The following is a 22,638-nucleotide window of genomic DNA, read 5'->3' as shown; positions in this document are numbered from 1 at the left end:
ACGGGCCAGGAGTAGCCTACGGCGTAGGGTAAGGTGTAGGGCTGGTGGTGGGTTTCTGTGTCAGCCTAGGGTTAGGGTTAGGGAACGGCAAGGCTTAGGGCACAGGTGAGGGTACGGAAACGTGGCACGGTCAGGCTATGTGCTGACGCACGGGTCAGTGCCAGCATACGGGCCAGGAGTAGGCTACCGAACAGGGTAAGGTGTAGGGCTGGTGGTGGGTTTCCATTGTGGGCTAGGGTTAGGGTTAGGGAACGGCAAGGCTTAGGGCACAGGTGAGGGTATGGAAACGTGGGAAGGTCAGGCTACGTGCTGACGCACGGGTCAGTGCCAGCGTACGGGCCAGGAGTAGCCTACGGCGTAGGGTAAGGTGTAGGGCTGGTGGTGGGTTTCTGTGCCGGCCTAGGGTTAGGGTTAGGGAACGGCAAGGCTTAGGGCACAGGTGAGGGTACGGAAACGTGTGAGGGTCAGTCTACGGGCTGACGCACGGTGAGTGCCAGCATACGGGCCAGGAGTAGGCTACCGCACAGGGTAAGGTGTAGGGCTGGTGGTTGGTTTCCATTGTGGGCTAGGGTTAGGGTTAGGGAACGGCAAGGCTTAGGGCACAGGTGAGGGTACGTAAACGTGGGAAGGTCAGGCTACGTGCTGACGCATGGGTCAGTGCCAGCATGCGGGCCAGGAGTAGGGTACGGCATAGGGTAAGGTGTAGGGCTGGTGGTGGGTTTCTGTTCTGGGCTAGGGTTAGGGTTAGGGAACGGCAAGGCTTAGGGCACAGGTGACGGTACGGAAACGTGGCACGGTCAGGCTATATGCGGACGCACGCGTCAGTGCCAGCGTACGGGCCAGGAGTAGGCTACCGCACAGGGTAATGTGTAGGGCTGGTGGTGGGTTTCCATTGTGGGCTAGGGTTAGGGTTAGGGAACGGCAAGGCTTAGGGCACAGGTGACGGTACGGAAACGTGGGAGGGTCAGGCTACGTGCTGACGCATGGGTCAGTGCCAGCGTACGGGCCAGGAGTACGCTACGGCGTAGGGTACTGTGTAGGGCTGGTGGTGGGTTTTCGTTCCAGGCTAGGGTTAGGGTTAGGGAACGGCAAGGCTTAGGGCACAGGTGAGGGTACGGAAACGTGGGAGGGCCAGGATACGTGCTGACGCACGGGTCAGTGACAGCGTACGGGCCAGGAGTAGGCTACGGCTTGGGGGAAAGTTGTAGGGTTGGTGGTGGGTTTCCGTTCCGGGCTAGGGTTAGGGTTAGGGAACGGCAAGGCTTAGGGCACAGGTGACGGTACGGAAACGTGTGAGGGTCAGTCTACGTGCTGACGCACGGTCAGTGCCAGCATACGGGCCAGGAGTAGGCTACAGCGTAGGGTAAGGTGTAGGGCTGGTGGTGGGTTTCCGTTCCGGGCTAGGGTTAGGGTTAGAGAACGGCAAGGCTTAGGGCACAGGTGAGGGTACGGAAACGTGGGAGGGTCAGGCTACGTGCTGACGCACGGGTCAGTGCCAGCGTACGGGCCAGGACTAGGCTACGGCTTGGGGGTAAGGTGTAGGGCTGGTAGTGGGTTTCTGTGTCGGCCTAGGGTTAGGGTTAGGGAACGGCAAGGCTTAGGGCACAGGTGACGGTCCGGAAACGTGGGAGGGTTAGGCTACGTGCTGACGCACGGGTCAGTGCCAGCGTACGGGCCAGGAGTAGGCTACGGCTTGGGGGTAAGGTGTAGGGCTGGCGGTGGGTTTCTGTGTCGGCCTAGGGTTAGGGTTAGGGAACGGCAAGGATTAGGGCACAGGTGAGGTTACGGAAAAATTGGAGGGTCAGGCTACGTGCTGACGCATGGGTCATTGCCAGCGTACGGGCCAGGAGTAGGCTATAGCTTAGGGTAAGGTGTAGGGCTGGTGGTGGGTTTCCATTCTGGGCTAGGGTTAGGGTTAGGGAACGGCAAGGCTTAGGGCACAGGTGAGGGTACGGAAACGTGGGAGGGTCAGGCTACGTTCTGACGCACGGTTCAGTGCCAGCGTACGGGCCAGGAGTAGGCTACGGCTTGGGGGAAAGGTGTAGGGTTGGTGGTGGGTTTCCGTTCCGGGCCAGGGTTAGGGTTAGGGAACGGCAAGTCTTAGGGCACAGGTGAGGGTACGGAAACGTGTGAGGGTGAGGCTACGTGCTGACGCACGGGTCAGTGCCAGCATATGGGCCAAGAGTAGAGTACGGCGTATGGTAAGGTGTAGGGCTGGTGGTGGGTTTCCGTTCCGGGGTAGGGTTAGGGTTAGGGAACGGCAAGGCTTAGGGCATAGGTGAGGGTATGGAAACGTGGGAAGGTCAGGCTACGTGCTGACGCACGGGTCAGTGCCAGCGTACGGGCCAGGAGAAGGCTAAGGCTTGGGGGTAAGATGTAGAGCTGGTGCTGGGTTTCTGTGCCGGCCTCGGGTTAGGGTTAGGGAACGGCAAGGCTTAGGGCACAGGTGAGGGTACGGAAACGTGTGAGGGTCAGTCTACGTGCTGACGCACGGTCAGTGCCAGCATACGGGCCAGGAGTAGGCTACCGCACAGGGTAAGGTTTAGGGCTAGTGGTTGGTTTCCATTGTGGGCTAGGGTTAGGGTTAGGGAACGGCAAGGCTTAGGGCACAGGTGAGTGTACGGAAACGTGTGAGGGTCAGGCTACGTGCTGACACACGGGTCAGTTCCAGCGTATGGGCCAGGAATAGGCTACGGCGTAGGGTAAGGTGTAGGGCTGGTGGTGGGTTTTCGTTACGGGCTAGGTTTAGGGTTAGGGTACGGCAAGGCTTAGGGCACAGGTGAGGGTACGTAAACGTGGGAGGGTCAGGCTACGTGCTGACGCACGGGTCAGTGCTAGCATACAGGCCAGGAGTAGGCTACGGTGTAGGGTAAGGTGTAGGGCTGGTGGTGGGTTTCCGTTCTGGGCTAGGATTAGGGTTAGGGAACGGCAAGGCTTAGGGCACAGGTGAGGGTACGGAAACGTGGCACGGTCAGGCTATTGCTGACGCACGGGTCAGTGCCAGCGTACGGGCCAGGAGTAGGCTATGGCTTGGGGGTAAGGTGTAGGGCTGGTGGTGGGTTTCTGTGTCGGCCTAGGGTTAGGGTTAGGGAACGGCAAGGCTTAGGGCACAGGTGAGGGTACGGAAACGTTGGAGGGTCAGGCTACATGCTGACGCATGGGTCATTGCCAGCGTACGAGCCAGGAGTAGGCTACGGCTTCGTGTAAGGTGTATGGCTGGTGGTGTGTTTCCATTCTGTGCTAGGGTTAGGGTTAGGGAACGGCAAGGCTTAGGGCACAGGTGAGGATACGTAAACGTGGGAGGGTCAGGCTACGTTCTGACGCACGGGTCAGTGCCAGCATACAGACTAGGAGTAGGCTACCGCACAGGGTAAAGTGTAGGGCTGGTGGTGGGTTTCCATTGTGGGCTAGGGTTAGGGTTAGGGAACGGCAAGGCTTAGGGCACAGGTGAGGGTACGGAAACGTGTGAGGGTCAGGCTACGTGCTGACGCACGGGTCAGTTCCAGCGTACGGGCCAGGAATAGGCTACGGCGTAGGGTAAGGTGTAGGGCTGGTGGTGGGTTTTCATTCTGGTCTAGGGTTAGGGTTAGGGAACAGCAAGGCTTAGGGCCCAGGTGAGGGTACGTAAACGTGGGAGGGTCAGGCTACGTGCTGACGCACCGGTCAGTGCCACCGTACGGGCCAGGAGTACGCTACGGCGTAGGGTACTGTGTAGGACTGGTGGTGGGTTTTCGTTCCGGGCTAGGGTTAGGGTTAGGGAACGGCAAGGCTTAGGGCACAGGTGAGGGTACGGAAACGTGGGAGGGTCAGGCTACGTGCTGACGCACGGGTCAGTGCCAGCGTACGGGCCAGGAGTAGGCTACGGCTTGGGGGTAAGTTGTAGGGCTGGTGGTGTGTTTCTGTGTCGGCCTAGGGTTAGGGTTAGGGAACGGCAAGGCTTAGGGCACAGGTGAGGTTACGGAAACGTTGGAGGGTCAGGCTACATGCTGACGCATGTGTCATTGCCAGCGTACGGGACAGGAGTAGGCTATAGCTTAGGGTAAGGTGTAGGGCTGGTGGTGGGTTTCCATTCTCGGCTAGGGTTAGGGTTAGGGAACGGCAAGGCTTAGGGCACAGGTGAGGGTACGGAAACGTGGGAGGGTCAGGCTACGTGCTGACGCACGGGTCAGTGCCAGCGTACGGGCCAGGAGTAGGCTATGGCGTTGGGTAAGGTGTAGGGCTGGTGGTGGGTTTTCGTTCCGGGCTAGGGTTAGGGTTAGGGAACGGCAAGGCTTAGGGCACAGATGAGGGTACGTATACGTGGGAGGGTCAGGCTACGTTCTGACACACGGATCAGTGCCAGCATACGGGCCAGGATTAGGCTACGGTGTAGGGTAAGGTGTAGGGCTGGTTGTGGGTTTCCGTTCCGGGCTAGGGTTAGGGTTAGGGAACGGCAAGGCTTAGGGCACAGGTGAGGGTACGGAAACGTGTGAGGCTCAGGCTACGTGCTGACGCACGGGTCAGTGCCAGCGTACGGGCTAGGAGCAGGCTACGGCTAGGGGGAGAGGTGTAGGGTTGGTGGTGGGTTTCCGTTCCGGGCTAGGGTTAGGGTTAGGGAACGGCAAGGCTTAGGGCACAGGTGAGGGTACGTAAACGTGGGAGGGTCAGGCTACGTGCTGACGCACGGGTCAGTGCCAGCGTACGGGCCAGGAGTAGGCTACGGCTTGGGGGTAAGGTGTAGGGTTGGTGGTGGGTTTCCGTGCTGGCCTAGGTTTAGGGTTAGGGAACGGCAAGTCTAAGGGCACAGGTGAGGGTACGGAAACGTGGGAGGGTTAGGCTACGTGCTGACGCATGGGTCATTGCCAGCGTACGGGCCAGGAGTAGGCTACGGCTTAGGGTAAGGTGTATGGCTGGTGGTGGGTTTGCGTTCTGGGCTAGGGTTAGGGTTAGGGTACGGGAAGGCTTAGGGTACAGGTGAGGGTACGTAAACGTGGGAGGGTCAGGCTACATTCTGACGCACGGGTCAGTGCCAGCATACGGGCCAGGAGTAGGCTACGGCGTAGGGTAAAGTGTAGGGCTGGTGGTGGGTTTCCGTTCCGGGCCAGGGTTAGGGTTAGGGAACGGCAAGGCTTAGGGCACAGGTGACGGTACGGAAACTTGGCACGGTCAGGCTATCTGCTGACGCATGGGTCAGTGCCAGCGTACGGGCCAGGAGTAGGCTACCGCACAGGGTAAGGTGTAGGGCTGGTTGTGGGTTTCCATTGTGGGCTAGGGTTAGGGTTAGGGAACGGCAAGGCTTAGGGCACAGGTGACGGTACGGAAACGTGGGAGTGTCAGGTTACGTGCTGATGCAGGGGTCAGTGCCAGCGTACGGGCCAGGAATAGGCTACGGCTTGGGGGAAAGGTGTAGGGTTGGTGGTGGGTTTCCGTTCCGGGCTAGGGTTAGGGTTAGGGAACGGCAAGGCTTAGGGCACAGGTGAGGGTATGGAAACGTGTGAGGGTCAGGCTACGTTCTGACGCACGTGTCAGTGCCAGCATACGGGCCAGGAGTAGGCTACGGCGTAGGGTAAGGTGTAGGGCTGGTGGTGGGTTTAAGTTCCGGGCTAGGGTTAGGGTTAGGGAACGGCAAGGCTTAGGGCACAGGTGAGGGTACGGAAACGTGGGAGCGTCAGGCTACGTGCTGACGCATGGGTCAGTGCCAGCGTACGGTCCAGGAGTAGGCTACGGCTTGGGGGTATGGTTTAGGCCTGGTGGTGGGTTTTCGTTACGGGCTAGGGTTAGGGTTAGGGAACGGCAAGGCTTAGGGCACAGGTGAGGGTACGGAAACGTGTGAGGGTCAGGCTACGTGTTGACGCACGGGTCAGTTCCAGCGTACGGGCCAGGAATAGGCTACGGCGTAGGGTAAGGTGTAGGGCTGGTGGTGGGTTTTCATTCCGGTCTAGGGTTAGGGTTAGGTAACAGCAAGCCTTAGGGCACAGGTGAGGGTACGGAAACGTGGGAGGGTTAGGCTACGTGCTGACGCATGGGTCATTGCCAGCGTACGGGCCAGGAGTAGGCTACGGCTTAGGGTAAGGTGTATGGCTGGTGGTGGGTTTCCGTACTGGGCTAGGGTTAGGGTTAGGGTACGGCAAGGCTTAGGGTACAGGTGAGGGTACGTAAACGTGGGAGGGTCAGGCTACATTCTGACGCACGGGTCAGTGCCAGCATACGGGCCAGGAGTAGGCTACGGCGTAGGGTAAAGTGTAGGGCTGGTGGTGCGTTTCCGTTCCGGGCCAGGGTTAGGGTTAGGGAACGGCAAGGCTTAGGGCACAGGTGACGGTACGGAAACGTGGCACGGTCAGGCTATCTGCTGACGCATGGGTCAGTGCCAGCGTACGGGCCAGGAGTAGGCTACCGCACAGGGTAAGGTGTAGGGCTGGTGGTGGGTTTCCATTGTGGGCTAGGGTTAGGGTTAGGGAACGGCAAGGCTTAGGGCACAGGTGAGGGTACGGAAACGTGGGAGTGTCAGGTTACGTGCTGATGCAGGTGTCAGTGCCAGCGTACGGGCCAGGAATAGGCTACGGCTTGGGGGAAAGGTGTAGGGTTGGTGGTGGGTTTCCGTTCCGGGCTAGGGTTAGGGTTAGGGAACGGCAAGGCTTAGGGCACAGGTGAGGGTATGGAAACGTGTGAGGGTCAGGCTACGTTCTGACGCACGTGTCAGTGCCAGCATACGGGCCAGGAGTAGGCTACGGCGTAGGGTATGGTGTAGGGCTGGTGGTGGGTTTAAGTTCCGGGCTAGGGTTAGGGTTAGGGAACGGCAAGGCTTAGGGCACAGGTGAGGGTACGGAAACGTGGGAGCGTCAGGCTACGTGCTGACGCACGGGTCAGTGCCAGCGTACGGTCCAGGAGTAGGCTACGGCTTGGGGGTATGGTTTAGGCCTGGTGGTGGGTTTTCGTTACGGGCTAGGGTTAGGGTTAGGGAACGGCAAGGCTTAGGGCACAGGTGAGGGTACGGAAACGTGGAAGGGTCAGGCTCTGTGCTGACGCACGTGTCAGTGCCAGCATATGGGCCATGAGTAGGCTACCGCACAGGGTAAGGTGTAGGGCTGGTGGTGGATTTCCATTGTGGTCTAGGGTTAGGGTTAGGGAATGGCATGGCTTAGGGCACAGGTGAGGGTACGGAAACGTGTGAGGGTCAGGCTACGTGCTGACGCACGGGTCAGTTCCAGCGTACGGGCCAGGAATAGGCTACGGCGTAGGGTAAGGTGTAGGGCTGGTGGTGGGTTTTCATTCCGGTCTAGGGTTAGGGTTAGGGAACGGCAAGGCTTACGGCACAGGTGAGGGTACGGAAACGTGTGAGGGTCAGGCTACGTGCTGACGCACGGGTCAGTGCCAGCGTACGGGCCAGGAGTAGGCTACGGCTTGGGGGAAAGGTGTAGGTTTGGTGGTGGGTTTCCGTTCCGGGCTAGGGTTAGGGTTAGGGAACGGCAAGGCTTAGGGCACAGGTGAGGGTACGTAAACGTGGGGGGATCAGGCTACGTGCTGACGCACTGGTCAGTGCCAGCGTACGGGCCAGGAGTAGGCTACGGCTTGGGGGTAAGGTGTAGGGCTGGAGGTGGGTTTCTGTGTTGGCCTAGGGTTAGGGTTAGGGAACGGCAAGGCTTAGGGCACAGGTGAGGGTACTGAAACGTTGGAGGGTCAGGCTACGTGCTGACGCATGGGTCATTGCCAGCGTACGGGCCAGGAGTAGGCTACGGCTTAGGGTAAGGTGTAGGGCTGGTGGTGCGTTTCCATTCTGTGCTAGTGTTAGGGTTAGGGAACGGCAAGGCTTAGGGCACAGGTGAGGGTACGTAAACGTGGGAGGGTCAGGCTACGTTCTGACGCACGGGTCGGTGCCAGCATACAGACTAGGAGTAGGCTACGGCGTAGGGTAAGGTGTAGGGCTGGTGGTGGGTTTCCGTTCCGGGCTAGGGTTAGGGTTAGGGAACGGCAAGGCTTAGGGCACAGGTGAGGGTACGGAAACTTTGGAGGGTCAGGCTACGTGCTGACGCATGGGTCATGGCCTGCGTACGGGCCAGGAGTAGGCTACAGCTTAGAGTAAGGTGTAGGGCTGGTGGTGGGTTTCCATTCTGGGCTAGGGTTAGGGTTAGGGAACGGCAAGGCTTCGGGCACAGGTGAGGGTACGTAAACGTGGGAGGGTCAGGGTACGTTCTGACGCACGGGTCGGTGCCAGCATACAGACTAGGAGTAGGCTACGGCGTAGGGTAACGTGTAGGCCTGGTGGTGGGTTTCCATTCCGGGCTAGGGTTAGGGTTAGGGAACGGCAAGGCTTAGGGCACAGGTGAGGGTACGGAAACGTGGCACGGTCAGGCTATGTGCTGATGCATGGGTCAGTGCCAGCATACGGGCCAGGAGTAGGCTACCGCACAGGGTAAGGTGTAGGGCTGGTGGTGGGTTTCCATTGTGGGCTAGGGTTAGGGTTAGGGAACGGCAAGGCTTAGGGCACAGGTGAGGGTATGGAAACGTGGGAGGGTCAGGCTACGTGCTGACGCACGGGTCAGTGCCAGCGTACGGGCCAGGAATAGGCTACGGCGTAGGGTATGGTGTAGGGCTGGTGGTGGGTTTTCATTCCGGTCTAGGGTTAGGGTTAGGGAACAGCAAGGCTTAGGGCACAGGTGAGGGTATGGAAACGTGGGAGGGTCAGGCTACGTGCTGACGCACGGGTCAGTGCCAGCGTACGGGCCAGGAGTAGGCTACGGCTAGGGGGAGAGTTGTAGGTTTGGTGGTGGGTTTCCGTTCCGGACTAGGGTTAGGGTTAGGGAACGGCAAGGCTTAGGGCACAGGTGAGGGTACGTAAACGACGGAGGGTCAGGCTATGTGCTGACGCACGTGTCAGTGCCACCGTATGGGCCAGGAGTAGGCTACGGCTTGGGTGTAAGGTGTAGGGTTGGTGGTGGGTTTCCTTGCTGGCCTAGGTTTAGGGTTAGGGAACGGCAAGGCTTAGGGCACAGGTGAGGGTACGTAAACGTGGGAGGGTCAGGCTACGTGCTGACGCACGGGTCAGTGCCAGCATACGGGCCAGGAGTAGGCTACGGCGTAGGGTAAGGTGTAGGGCTGGTGGTGGGTTTCCGTTCCGGGCTAGGGTTAGGGTTAGGGAACGGCAAGGCTTAGGGCACAGGTGACGGTACGGAAACGTGGCACGGTCAGGCTATCTGCGGACGCACGGATCAGTGCCAGCGTACGGGCCAGGAGTAGGCTACCGCACAGGGTAAGGTGTAGGGCTGGTGGTGGGTTTCCATTGTGGGCTAGGGTTAGGGTTAGGGAACGGCAAGGCTTAGGGCACAGGTGACGGTACGGAAACGTGGGAGGGTCAGGCTACGTGCTGACGCATGGGTCAGTGCCAGCGTACGGGCCAGGAGTAGGCTACGGCTTGGGGGAAAGTTGTAGGGTTGGTGGTGGGTTTCCGTTCCGGGCTAGGGTTAGGGTTTGGGAACGGCAAGTCTTAGGGCACAGGTGAGGGTACGGAAACGTGTGAGGGTGATGCTACGTGCTGACGCACGGGTCAGTGCCAGCATACGGGCCAGGAGTAGGCTACGGCGTAGAGTAAGGTGTAGGGCTGGTGGTGGGTTTCCGTTCCGGGCTAGGGTTAGGGTTAGGGAACGGCAAGTCTTAGGGCACTGGTGAGGGTACGGAAACGTGTGAGGGTGAGGCTACGTGCTGACGCACGGGTCTGTGCCAGCATACGGGCCAGGAGTAGGCTACGGCGTAGAGTAAGGTGTAGGGCTGGTGGTGGGTTTCCATTCCGGGCTAGGGTTAGGGTTAGGGAACGGCAAGGCTTAGGGCACAGGTGACAGTATGTAAACGTGGGAGGGTCAGGCTACGTTCTGACGCACGGGTCAGTGCTAGCATACAGACTAGGAGTAGGCTACGGCGTACGGTAAGGTTTAGGGCTGGTGGTTGGTTTCCCTTCCGGGCTAGGGTTAGGGTTAGGGAACGGCAAGGCTTAGGGCACAGGTGAGGGTACGGAAACGTGGAAGGGTCAGGCTCTGTGCTGACGCACGTGTCAGTGCCAGCATATGGGCCATGAGTAGGCTACCGCACAGGGTAAGGTGTAGGGCTGGTGGTGGATTTCCATTGTGGTCTAGGGTTAGGGTTAGGGAATGGCATGGCTTAGGGCACAGGTGAGGGTACGGAAACGTGTGAGGGTCAGGCTACGTGCTGACGCACGGGTCAGTTCCAGCGTACGGGCCAGGAATAGGCTACGGCGTAGGGTAAGGTGTAGGGCTGGTGGTGGGTTTTCATTCCGGTCTAGGGTTAGGGTTAGGGAACGGCAAGGCTTACGGCACAGGTGAGGGTACGGAAACGTGTGAGGGTCAGGCTACGTGCTGACGCACGGGTCAGTGCCAGCGTACGGGCCAGGAGTAGGCTACGGCTTGGGGGAAAGGTGTAGGTTTGGTGGTGGGTTTCCGTTCCGGGCTAGGGTTAGGGTTAGGGAACGGCAAGTCTTAGGGCACAGGTGAGGGTACGTAAACGTGGGGGGATCAGGCTACGTGCTGACGCACTGGTCAGTGCCAGCGTACGGGCCAGGAGTAGGCTACGGCTTGGGGGTAAGGTGTAGGGCTGGTGGTGGGTTTCTGTGTTGGCCTAGGGTTAGGGTTAGGGAACGGCAAGGCTTAGGGCACAGGTGAGGGTACTGAAACGTTGGAGGGTCAGGCTACGTGCTGACGCATGGGTCATTGCCAGCGTACGGGCCAGGAGTAGGCTACGGCTTAGGGTAAGGTGTAGGGCTGGTGGTGCGTTTCCATTCTGTGCTAGTGTTAGGGTTAGGGAACGGCAAGGCTTAGGGCACAGGTGAGGGTACGTAAACGTGGGAGGGTCAGGCTACGTTCTGACGCACGGGTCGGTGCCAGCATACAGACTAGGAGTAGGCTACGGCGTAGGGTAAGGTGTAGGGCTGGTGGTGGGTTTCCGTTCCGGGCTAGGGTTAGGGTTAGGGAACGGCAAGGCTTAGGGCACAGGTGAGGGTACGGAAACTTTGGAGGGTCAGGCTACGTGCTGACGCATGGGTCATGGCCAGTGTACGGGCCAGGAGTAGGCTACAGCTTAGAGTAAGGTGTAGGGCTGGTGGTGGGTTTCCATTCTGGGCTAGGGTTAGGGTTAGGGAACGGCAAGGCTTCGGGCACAGGTGAGGGTACGTAAACGTGGGAGGGTCAGGGTACGTTCTGACGCACGGGTCGGTGCCAGCATACAGACTAGGAGTAGGCTACGGCGTAGGGTAACGTGTAGGCCTGGTGGTGGGTTTCCGTTCCGGGCTAGGGTTAGGGTTAGGGAACGGCAAGGCTTAGGGCACAGGTGAGGGTACGGAAACGTGGCACGGTCAGGCTATGTGCTGATGCATGGGTCAGTGCCAGCATACGGGCCAGGAGTAGGCTACCGCACAGGGTAAGGTGTAGGGCTGGTGGTGGGTTTCCATTGTGGGCTAGGGTTAGGGTTAGGGAACGGCAAGGCTTAGGGCACAGGTGAGGGTATGGAAACGTGGGAGGGTCAGGCTACGTGCTGACGCACGGGTCAGTGCCAGCGTACGGGCCAGGAATAGGCTACGGCGTAGGGTATGGTGTAGGGCTGGTGGTGGGTTTTCATTCCGGTCTAGGGTTAGGGTTAGGGAACAGCAAGGCTTAGGGCACAGGTGAGGGTATGGAAACGTGGGAGGGTCAGGCTACGTGCTGACGCACGGGTCAGTGCCAGCGTACGGGCCAGGAGTAGGCTACGGCTAGTGGGAGAGTTGTAGGTTTGGTGGTGGGTTTCCGTTCCGGACTAGGGTTAGGGTTAGGGAACGGCAAGGCTTAGGGCACAGGTGAGGGTACGTAAACGACGGAGGGTCAGGCTATGTGCTGACGCACGTGTCAGTGCCACCGTATGGGCCAGGAGTAGGCTACGGCTTGGGTGTAAGGTGTAGGGTTGGTGGTGGGTTTCCTTGCTGGCCTAGGTTTAGGGTTAGGGAACGGCAAGGCTTAGGGCACAGGTGAGGGTACGTAAACGTGGGAGGGTCAGGCTACGTGCTGACGCACGGGTCAGTGCCAGCATACGGGCCAGGAGTAGGCTACGGCGTAGGGTAAGGTGTAGGGCTGGTGGTGGGTTTCCGTTCCGGGCTAGGGTTAGGGTTAGGGAACGGCAAGGCTTAGGGCACAGGTGACGGTACGGAAACGTGGCACGGTCAGGCTATCTGCGGACGCACGGATCAGTGCCAGCGTACGGGCCAGGAGTAGGCTACCGCACAGGGTAAGGTGTAGGGCTGGTGGTGGGTTTCCATTGTGGGCTAGGGTTAGGGTTAGGGTACGGCAAGTCTTAGGGCACAGGTGAGGGTACGTAAACGTGGGAGGGTCAGGCTACATTCTGACGCACTGGTCAGTGCCAGCATACGGGCCAGGAGTAGGCTACGGCGTAGGGTAAGGTGTAGGGCTGGTGGTGGGTTTCCGTTTTGGGCTAGGGTTAGGGTTAGGGAACGGCAAGGCTTAGGGCACAGGTGAGGGTACGGAAACGTGGCACGGTCAGGCTATCTGCTGACGCACGGGTCAGTGCCAGCGTACGGGCCAGGAGTAGGCTATGGCTTGGGGGTAAGGTGTAGGGCTGGTGGTGGGTTTCTGTGTCGGCCTATGGTTAGGGTTAGGGAACGGCAAGGCTTAGGGCACAGGTGAGGGTACGGAAACGTTGGAGGGTCAGGCTACGTGCTGACGCATGGGTCATTGCCAGCGTACGAGCCAGGAGTAGGCTACGGCTTCGTGTAAGGTGTATGGCTGGTGGTGTGTTTCCATTCTGTGCTAGGGTTAGGGTTAGGGAACGGCAAGGCTTAGGGCACAGGTGAGGATACGTAAACGTGGGAGGGTCAGGCTACGTTCTGACGCACGGGTCAGTGCCAGCATACAGACTAGGAGTAGGCTACCGCACAGGGTAAAGTGTAGGGCTGGTGGTGGGTTTCCATTGTGGGCTAGGGTTAGGGTTAGGGAACGGCAAGGCTTAGGGCACAGGTGAGGGTACGGAAACGTGTGAGGGTCAGGCTACGTGCTGACGCACGGGTCAGTTCCAGCGTACGGGCCAGGAATAGTCTACGGCGTAGGGTAAGGTGTAGGGCTGGTGGTGGGTTTTCATTCTGGTCTAGGGTTAGGGTTAGGGAACAGCAAGGCTTAGGGCCCAGGTGAGGGTACGTAAACGTGGGAGGGTCAGGCTACGTGCTGACGCACCGGTCAGTGCCACCGTACGGGCCAGGAGTAGGCTATGGCTCGGGGGTAAGGTGTAGGGATGGTGGTGGGTTTCCTTGCTGGCCTAGGGTTAGGGTTAGGGAACGGCAAGGCTTAGGGCACAGGTGAGGGTACGGAAACGTGGGAGGGTCAGGCTACGTGATGACGCATGGGTCATTGCCAGCGTACGGGCCATGAGTAGGCTACGGCTTAGGGTAAGGTGTAGGGCTGGTGGTGGGTTTCCGTTCTGGGCTAGGGTTAGGGTTAGGGAACGGCAAGGCTTAGGGCACAGGTGAGCGTACGTAAACGTGGGAGTGTGAGGCTACGAGCTGACGCACCGGTCAGTGCCAGCGTACGGGCCAGGAGTAGGCTACGGCGTAGGGTAAGGTGTAGGGCTGGTGGTGGGTTTCCGTTCCGGGCTAGAGTTAGGGTTAGGGAACGGCAAGGCTTAGGGCACAGGTGACGGTACGGAAACGTGGCACGTTCAGGCTATATGCGGACGCACGGGTCAGTGCCAGCGTACGGGCCAGGAGTAGGCTACGGCGTAGGGTAAGGTGTAGGGCTGGTGGTGGGTTTCCGTTCCGGGCTAGAGTTAGGGTTAGGGAACGGCAAGGCTTAGGGCACAGGTGACGGTACGGAAACGTGGGAGGGTCAGGCTACGTGCTGACGCATGGGTCAGTGCCAGCGTACGGGCCAGGAGTACCCTACGGCGTAGGGTACTGTGTAGGACTGGTGGTGGGTTTTCGTTCCGGGCTAGGGTTAGGGTTAGGGAACGGCAAGGCTTAGGGCACAGGTGAGGGTACGGAAACGTGGGAGGGTCAGGCTACGTGCTGACGCACGGGTCAGTGACAGCGTACGGGCCAGGAGTAGGCTACGGCTTGGGGGAAAGTTGTAGGGTTGGTGGTGGGTTTCCGTTCCGGGCTAGGGTTAGGGTTAGGGAACGGCAAGGCTTAGGGCACAGGTGAGGGTACGGAAACGTGGGAGGGTGAGGCTACGTGCTGACGCACGGGTCAGTGCCAGCATACGGGCCAGGAGTAGGCTGCGGCATAGGGTAAGGTGTAGGGCTGGTGGTGGGTTTCTGTTCCGGGCGAGGGTTAGGGTTAGGGAACGGCAAGGCTTAGGGCACAGGTGAGGGTACGGAAACGTGGGAGGCTCAGGCTACGTCCTGACGCATGGGTCATTGCCAGCGTATGGGCCAGGAGTAGGCTACGGCTCAGGGTAAGGTGTATGGCTGGTGGTGCGTTTCCATTCTGGGCCAGGGTTAGGGTTAGGGAACGGCAAGGCTTAGGGCACAGGTGAGGGTACGGAAACGTGTGAGGGTCAGTCTACGTGCTGACGCACGGTTCAGTGCCAGCGTACGGGCCAGGAGTAGGCTACGGCTTGGGGGCAAGGTGTAGGGTTGGTGGTGGGTTTCCGTTCCGGGCTAGGGTTAGGGTTAGGGAACGGCAAGTCTTAGGGCACAGGTGAGGGTACGGAAACGTGTGAGGGTGAGGCTACGTGCTGACGCACGGGTCAGTGCCAGTATACGGGCCAGGAGTAGGGTACGGCGTAGGGTAAGGCGTAGGGCTGGTGGTGGGTTTCCGTTCCGGGCTAGGGTTAGGGTTAGGGAACGGCAAGGCTTAGGGCACAGGTGAGGGTACGGAAACGTGGGAGGGTCAGGCTACGTGCTGACGCACGGGTCAGTGCCAGCGTACGGGCCAGGAGTAGGCTACGGCTTGGGGGTAAGGTTTAGGGCTGGTGGTGGGTTTCTGTGTCGGCCTAGAGTTAGGGTTAGGGAACGGCAAGGCTTAGGGCACAGGTGAGGGTACGGAAACGTTGGAGGGTCAGGCTACGTGCTGACGCATGGGTCATTGCCAGCGTACGGGCCAGGAGTAGGCTACAGCTTAGGGTAAGGTGTAGGGCTGGTGGTGGGTTTCCGTTCTGGGCTAGGGTTAGGGTTAGGGAACGGCAAGGCTTAGGGCACAGGTGAGGGTACGTAAACGTGGGAGGGTCAGGCTACGTGCTGACGCACGGGTCAGTGCCAGCGTACGGGCCAGGAGTAGGCTATGGCTTGGGGGTAAGGTGTAGGGCTGTTGGTGGGTTTCTGTGCTGGCCTAGGGTTAGGTTTAGGGAACGGCAAGGCTTAGGGCACAGGTGAGGGTACGGATACGTGGGAGAGTCAGGCTACGTGCTGACGCACGGGTCAGTGCCAGCGTACGGGCCAGGAGTAGGCTATGGCTTGGGGGTAAGGTGTAGGGCTGTTGGTGGGTTTCTGTGCCGGCCTAGGGTTAGGTTTAGGGAACGGCAAGGCTTAGGGCACAGGTGAGCGTACGGAAACGTGGGAGGGTCAGGCGACGGGCTGACGCACGGGTCAGTGCCAGCGTACGGGCCAGGAGTAGGCTACAGCTTGGTGGTAAGGTGTAAGGCTGTTGGTGGTTTCCTGTTCCGGGCTAGGGTTAGGGTTAGGGAACGGCAAGGCTTAGGGCCCAGGTGAGGGTATGGAAACGTGGCACGGTCAGGCTATGTGCTGACGCACGGGTCAGTGCCAGCGTACAGGCCAGGAGTAGGCTACGGATTGGGGGTAAGGTGTAGGGCTGGTGGTGGGTTTCTCTGCCGGCCTAGGGCTAGGGTCAGAGAACGGCAAGGCTTAGGGCACAGGTGAGGGTACGGAAACGTGGGAGGGTCAGGCTACGTGCTGACGCACGGGTCAGTGCCAGCGTACGGGCCAGGAGTAGCCTACGGCGTAGGGTAAGGTGTAGGGCTGGTGGTGGGTTTCTGTGTCAGCCTAGGGTTAGGGTTAGGGAACGGCAAGGCTTAGGGCACAGGTGAGGGTACGGAAACGTGGCACGGTCAGGCTATGTGCTGACGCACGGGTCAGTGCCAGCATACGGGCCAGGAGTAGGCTACCGAACAGGGTAAGGTGTAGGGCTGGTGGTGGGTTTCCATTGTGGGCTAGGGTTAGGGTTAGGGAACGGCAAGGCTTAGGGCACAGGTGAGGGTATGGAAACGTGGGAAGGTCAGGCTACGTGCTGACGCACGGGTCAGTGCCAGCGTACGGGCCAGGAGTAGCCTACGGCGTAGGGTAAGGTGTAGGGCTGGTGGTGGGTTTCTGTGCCGGCCTAGGGTTAGGGTTAGGGAACGGCAAGGCTTAGGGCACAGGTGAGGGTACGGAAACGTGTGAGGGTCAGTCTACGGGCTGACGCACGGTGAGTGCCAGCATACGGGCCAGGAGTAGGCTACCGCACAGGGTAAGGTGTAGGGCTGGTGGTTGGTTTCCATTGTGGGCTAGGGTTAGGGTTAGGGAACGGCAAGGCTTAGGGCACAGGTGAGGGTACGTAAACGTGGGAAGGTCAGGCTACGTGCTGACGCATGGGTCAGTGCCAGCATGCGGGCCAGGAGTAGGGTACGGCATAGGGTAAGGTGTAGGGCTGGTGGTGGGTTTCTGTTCTGGGCTAGGGTTAGGGTTAGGGAACGGCAAGGCTTAGGGCACAGGTGACGGTACGGAAACGTGGCACGGTCAGGCTATATGCGGACGCACGCGTCAGTGCCAGCGTACGGGCCAGGAGTAGGCTACCGCACAGGGTAATGTGTAGGGCTGGTGGTGGGTTTCCATTGTGGGCTAGGGTTAGGGTTAGGGAACGGCAAGGCTTAGGGCACAGGTGACGGTACGGAAACGTGGGAGGGTCAGGCTACGTGCTGACGCATGGGTCAGTGCCAGCGTACGGGCCAGGAGTACGCTACGGCGTAGGGTACTGTGTAGGGCTGGTGGTGGGTTTTCGTTCCAGGCTAGGGTTAGGGTTAGGGAACGGCAAGGCTTAGGGCACAGGTGAGGGTACGGAAACGTGGGAGGGCCAGGATACGTGCTGACGCACGGGTCAGTGACAGCGTACGGGCCAGGAGTAGGCTACGGCTTGGGGGAAAGTTGTAGGGTTGGTGGTGGGTTTCCGTTCCGGGCTAGGGTTAGGGTTAGGGAACGGCAAGGCTTAGGGCACAGGTGACGGTACGGAAACGTGTGAGGGTCAGTCTACGTGCTGACGCACGGTCAGTGCCAGCATACGGGCCAGGAGTAGGCTACAGCGTAGGGTAAGGTGTAGGGCTGGTGGTGGGTTTCCGTTCCGGGCTAGGGTTAGGGTTAGAGAACGGCAAGGCTTAGGGCACAGGTGAGGGTACGGAAACGTGGGAGGGTCAGGCTACGTGCTGACGCACGGGTCAGTGCCAGCGTACGGGCCAGGACTAGGCTACGGCTTGGGGGTAAGGTGTAGGGCTGGTAGTGGGTTTCTGTGTCGGCCTAGGGTTAGGGTTAGGGAACGGCAAGGCTTAGGGCACAGGTGACGGTCCGGAAACGTGGGAGGGTTAGGCTACGTGCTGACGCACGGGTCAGTGCCAGCGTACGGGCCAGGAGTAGGCTACGGCTTGGGGGTAAGGTGTAGGGCTGGCGGTGGGTTTCTGTGTCGGCCTAGGGTTAGGGTTAGGGAACGGCAAGGATTAGGGCACAGGTGAGGTTACGGAAAAATTGGAGGGTCAGGCTACGTGCTGACGCATGGGTCATTGCCAGCGTACGGGCCAGGAGTAGGCTATAGCTTAGGGTAAGGTGTAGGGCTGGTGGTGGGTTTCCATTCTGGGCTAGGGTTAGGGTTAGGGAACGGCAAGGCTTAGGGCACAGGTGAGGGTACGGAAACGTGGGAGGGTCAGGCTACGTTCTGACGCACGGTTCAGTGCCAGCGTACGGGCCAGGAGTAGGCTACGGCTTGGGGGAAAGGTGTAGGGTTGGTGGTGGGTTTCCGTTCCGGGCCAGGGTTAGGGTTAGGGAACGGCAAGTCTTAGGGCACAGGTGAGGGTACGGAAACGTGTGAGGGTGAGGCTACGTGCTGACGCACGGGTCAGTGCCAGCATATGGGCCAAGAGTAGAGTACGGCGTATGGTAAGGTGTAGGGCTGGTGGTGGGTTTCCGTTCCGGGGTAGGGTTAGGGTTAGGGAACGGCAAGGCTTAGGGCATAGGTGAGGGTATGGAAACGTGGGAAGGTCAGGCTACGTGCTGACGCACGGGTCAGTGCCAGCGTACGGGCCAGGAGAAGGCTAAGGCTTGGGGGTAAGATGTAGAGCTGGTGCTGGGTTTCTGTGCCGGCCTCGGGTTAGGGTTAGGGAACGGCAAGGCTTAGGGCACAGGTGAGGGTACGGAAACGTGTGAGGGTCAGTCTACGTGCTGACGCACGGTCAGTGCCAGCATACGGGCCAGGAGTAGGCTACCGCACAGGGTAAGGTTTAGGGCTAGTGGTTGGTTTCCATTGTGGGCTAGGGTTAGGGTTAGGGAACGGCAAGGCTTAGGGCACAGGTGAGTGTACGGAAACGTGTGAGGGTCAGGCTACGTGCTGACACACGGGTCAGTTCCAGCGTATGGGCCAGGAATAGGCTACGGCGTAGGGTAAGGTGTAGGGCTGGTGGTGGGTTTTCGTTACGGGCTAGGTTTAGGGTTAGGGTACGGCAAGGCTTAGGGCACAGGTGAGGGTACGTAAACGTGGGAGGGTCAGGCTACGTGCTGACGCACGGGTCAGTGCTAGCATACAGGCCAGGAGTAGGCTACGGTGTAGGGTAAGGTGTAGGGCTGGTGGTGGGTTTCCGTTCTGGGCTAGGATTAGGGTTAGGGAACGGCAAGGCTTAGGGCACAGGTGAGGGTACGGAAACGTGGCACGGTCAGGCTATTGCTGACGCACGGGTCAGTGCCAGCGTACGGGCCAGGAGTAGGCTATGGCTTGGGGGTAAGGTGTAGGGCTGGTGGTGGGTTTCTGTGTCGGCCTAGGGTTAGGGTTAGGGAACGGCAAGGCTTAGGGCACAGGTGAGGGTACGGAAACGTTGGAGGGTCAGGCTACATGCTGACGCATGGGTCATTGCCAGCGTACGAGCCAGGAGTAGGCTACGGCTTCGTGTAAGGTGTATGGCTGGTGGTGTGTTTCCATTCTGTGCTAGGGTTAGGGTTAGGGAACGGCAAGGCTTAGGGCACAGGTGAGGATACGTAAACGTGGGAGGGTCAGGCTACGTTCTGACGCACGGGTCAGTGCCAGCATACAGACTAGGAGTAGGCTACCGCACAGGGTAAAGTGTAGGGCTGGTGGTGGGTTTCCATTGTGGGCTAGGGTTAGGGTTAGGGAACGGCAAGGCTTAGGGCACAGGTGAGGGTACGGAAACGTGTGAGGGTCAGGCTACGTGCTGACGCACGGGTCAGTTCCAGCGTACGGGCCAGGAATAGGCTACGGCGTAGGGTAAGGTGTAGGGCTGGTGGTGGGTTTTCATTCTGGTCTAGGGTTAGGGTTAGGGAACAGCAAGGCTTAGGGCCCAGGTGAGGGTACGTAAACGTGGGAGGGTCAGGCTACGTGCTGACGCACCGGTCAGTGCCACCGTACGGGCCAGGAGTACGCTACGGCGTAGGGTACTGTGTAGGACTGGTGGTGGGTTTTCGTTCCGGGCTAGGGTTAGGGTTAGGGAACGGCAAGGCTTAGGGCACAGGTGAGGGTACGGAAACGTGGGAGGGTCAGGCTACGTGCTGACGCACGGGTCAGTGCCAGCGTACGGGCCAGGAGTAGGCTACGGCTTGGGGGTAAGTTGTAGGGCTGGTGGTGTGTTTCTGTGTCGGCCTAGGGTTAGGGTTAGGGAACGGCAAGGCTTAGGGCACAGGTGAGGTTACGGAAACGTTGGAGGGTCAGGCTACATGCTGACGCATGTGTCATTGCCAGCGTACGGGACAGGAGTAGGCTATAGCTTAGGGTAAGGTGTAGGGCTGGTGGTGGGTTTCCATTCTCGGCTAGGGTTAGGGTTAGGGAACGGCAAGGCTTAGGGCACAGGTGAGGGTACGGAAACGTGGGAGGGTCAGGCTACGTGCTGACGCACGGGTCAGTGCCAGCGTACGGGCCAGGAGTAGGCTACGGCGTTGGGTAAGGTGTAGGGCTGGTGGTGGGTTTTCGTTCCGGGCTAGGGTTAGGGTTAGGGAACGGCAAGGCTTAGGGCACAGATGAGGGTACGTATACGTGGGAGGGTCAGGCTACGTTCTGACACACGGATCAGTGCCAGCATACGGGCCAGGATTAGGCTACGGTGTAGGGTAAGGTGTAGGGCTGGTTGTGGGTTTCCGTTCCGGGCTAGGGTTAGGGTTAGGGAACGGCAAGGCTTAGGGCACAGGTGAGGGTACGGAAACGTGTGAGGCTCAGGCTACGTGCTGACGCACGGGTCAGTGCCAGCGTACGGGCTAGGAGCAGGCTACGGCTAGGGGGAGAGGTGTAGGGTTGGTGGTGGGTTTCCGTTCCGGGCTAGGGTTAGGGTTAGGGAACGGCAAGGCTTAGGGCACAGGTGAGGGTACGTAAACGTGGGAGGGTCAGGCTACGTGCTGACGCACGGGTCAGTGCCAGCGTACGGGCCAGGAGTAGGCTACGGCTTGGGGGTAAGGTGTAGGGTTGGTGGTGGGTTTCCGTGCTGGCCTAGGTTTAGGGTTAGGGAACGGCAAGTCTAAGGGCACAGGTGAGGGTACGGAAACGTGGGAGGGTTAGGCTACGTGCTGACGCATGGGTCATTGCCAGCGTACGGGCCAGGAGTAGGCTACGGCTTAGGGTAAGGTGTATGGCTGGTGGTGGGTTTGCGTTCTGGGCTAGGGTTAGGGTTAGGGTACGGGAAGGCTTAGGGTACAGGTGAGGGTACGTAAACGTGGGAGGGTCAGGCTACATTCTGACGCACGGGTCAGTGCCAGCATACGGGCCAGGAGTAGGCTACGGCGTAGGGTAAAGTGTAGGGCTGGTGGTGGGTTTCCGTTCCGGGCCAGGGTTAGGGTTAGGGAACGGCAAGGCTTAGGGCACAGGTGACGGTACGGAAACTTGGCACGGTCAGGCTATCTGCTGACGCATGGGTCAGTGCCAGCGTACGGGCCAGGAGTAGGCTACCGCACAGGGTAAGGTGTAGGGCTGGTTGTGGGTTTCCATTGTGGGCTAGGGTTAGGGTTAGGGAACGGCAAGGCTTAGGGCACAGGTGACGGTACGGAAACGTGGGAGTGTCAGGTTACGTGCTGATGCAGGGGTCAGTGCCAGCGTACGGGCCAGGAATAGGCTACGGCTTGGGGGAAAGGTGTAGGGTTGGTGGTGGGTTTCCGTTCCGGGCTAGGGTTAGGGTTAGGGAACGGCAAGGCTTAGGGCACAGGTGAGGGTATGGAAACGTGTGAGGGTCAGGCTACGTTCTGACGCACGTGTCAGTGCCAGCATACGGGCCAGGAGTAGGCTACGGCGTAGGGTAAGGTGTAGGGCTGGTGGTGGGTTTAAGTTCCGGGCTAGGGTTAGGGTTAGGGAACGGCAAGGCTTAGGGCACAGGTGAGGGTACGGAAACGTGGGAGCGTCAGGCTACGTGCTGACGCATGGGTCAGTGCCAGCGTACGGTCCAGGAGTAGGCTACGGCTTGGGGGTATGGTTTAGGCCTGGTGGTGGGTTTTCGTTACGGGCTAGGGTTAGGGTTAGGGAACGGCAAGGCTTAGGGCACAGGTGAGGGTACGGAAACGTGTGAGGGTCAGGCTACGTGTTGACGCACGGGTCAGTTCCAGCGTACGGGCCAGGAATAGGCTACGGCGTAGGGTAAGGTGTAGGGCTGGTGGTGGGTTTTCATTCCGGTCTAGGGTTAGGGTTAGGTAACAGCAAGCCTTAGGGCACAGGTGAGGGTACGGAAACGTGGGAGGGTTAGGCTACGTGCTGACGCATGGGTCATTGCCAGCGTACGGGCCAGGAGTAGGCTACGGCTTAGGGTAAGGTGTATGGCTGGTGGTGGGTTTCCGTACTGGGCTAGGGTTAGGGTTAGGGTACGGCAAGGCTTAGGGTACAGGTGAGGGTACGTAAACGTGGGAGGGTCAGGCTACATTCTGACGCACGGGTCAGTGCCAGCATACGGGCCAGGAGTAGGCTACGGCGTAGGGTAAAGTGTAGGGCTGGTGGTGCGTTTCCGTTCCGGGCCAGGGTTAGGGTTAGGGAACGGCAAGGCTTAGGGCACAGGTGACGGTACGGAAACGTGGCACGGTCAGGCTATCTGCTGACGCATGGGTCAGTGCCAGCGTACGGGCCAGGAGTAGGCTACCGCACAGGGTAAGGTGTAGGGCTGGTGGTGGGTTTCCATTGTGGGCTAGGGTTAGGGTTAGGGAACGGCAAGGCTTAGGGCACAGGTGAGGGTACGGAAACGTGGGAGTGTCAGGTTACGTGCTGATGCAGGTGTCAGTGCCAGCGTACGGGCCAGGAATAGGCTACGGCTTGGGGGAAAGGTGTAGGGTTGGTGGTGGGTTTCCGTTCCGGGCTAGGGTTAGGGTTAGGGAACGGCAAGGCTTAGGGCACAGGTGAGGGTATGGAAACGTGTGAGGGTCAGGCTACGTTCTGACGCACGTGTCAGTGCCAGCATACGGGCCAGGAGTAGGCTACGGCGTAGGGTATGGTGTAGGGCTGGTGGTGGGTTTAAG

Source organism: Mesoplodon mirus (assembly GCF_964341445.2).
Source record: "Mesoplodon mirus genome assembly, contig: HAP1_SCAFFOLD_366, whole genome shotgun sequence".
NCBI classification, from domain to species: Eukaryota; Metazoa; Chordata; class Mammalia; order Artiodactyla; family Ziphiidae; genus Mesoplodon; species Mesoplodon mirus.
Note: the sequence above shows the minus strand (reverse complement) of the source record.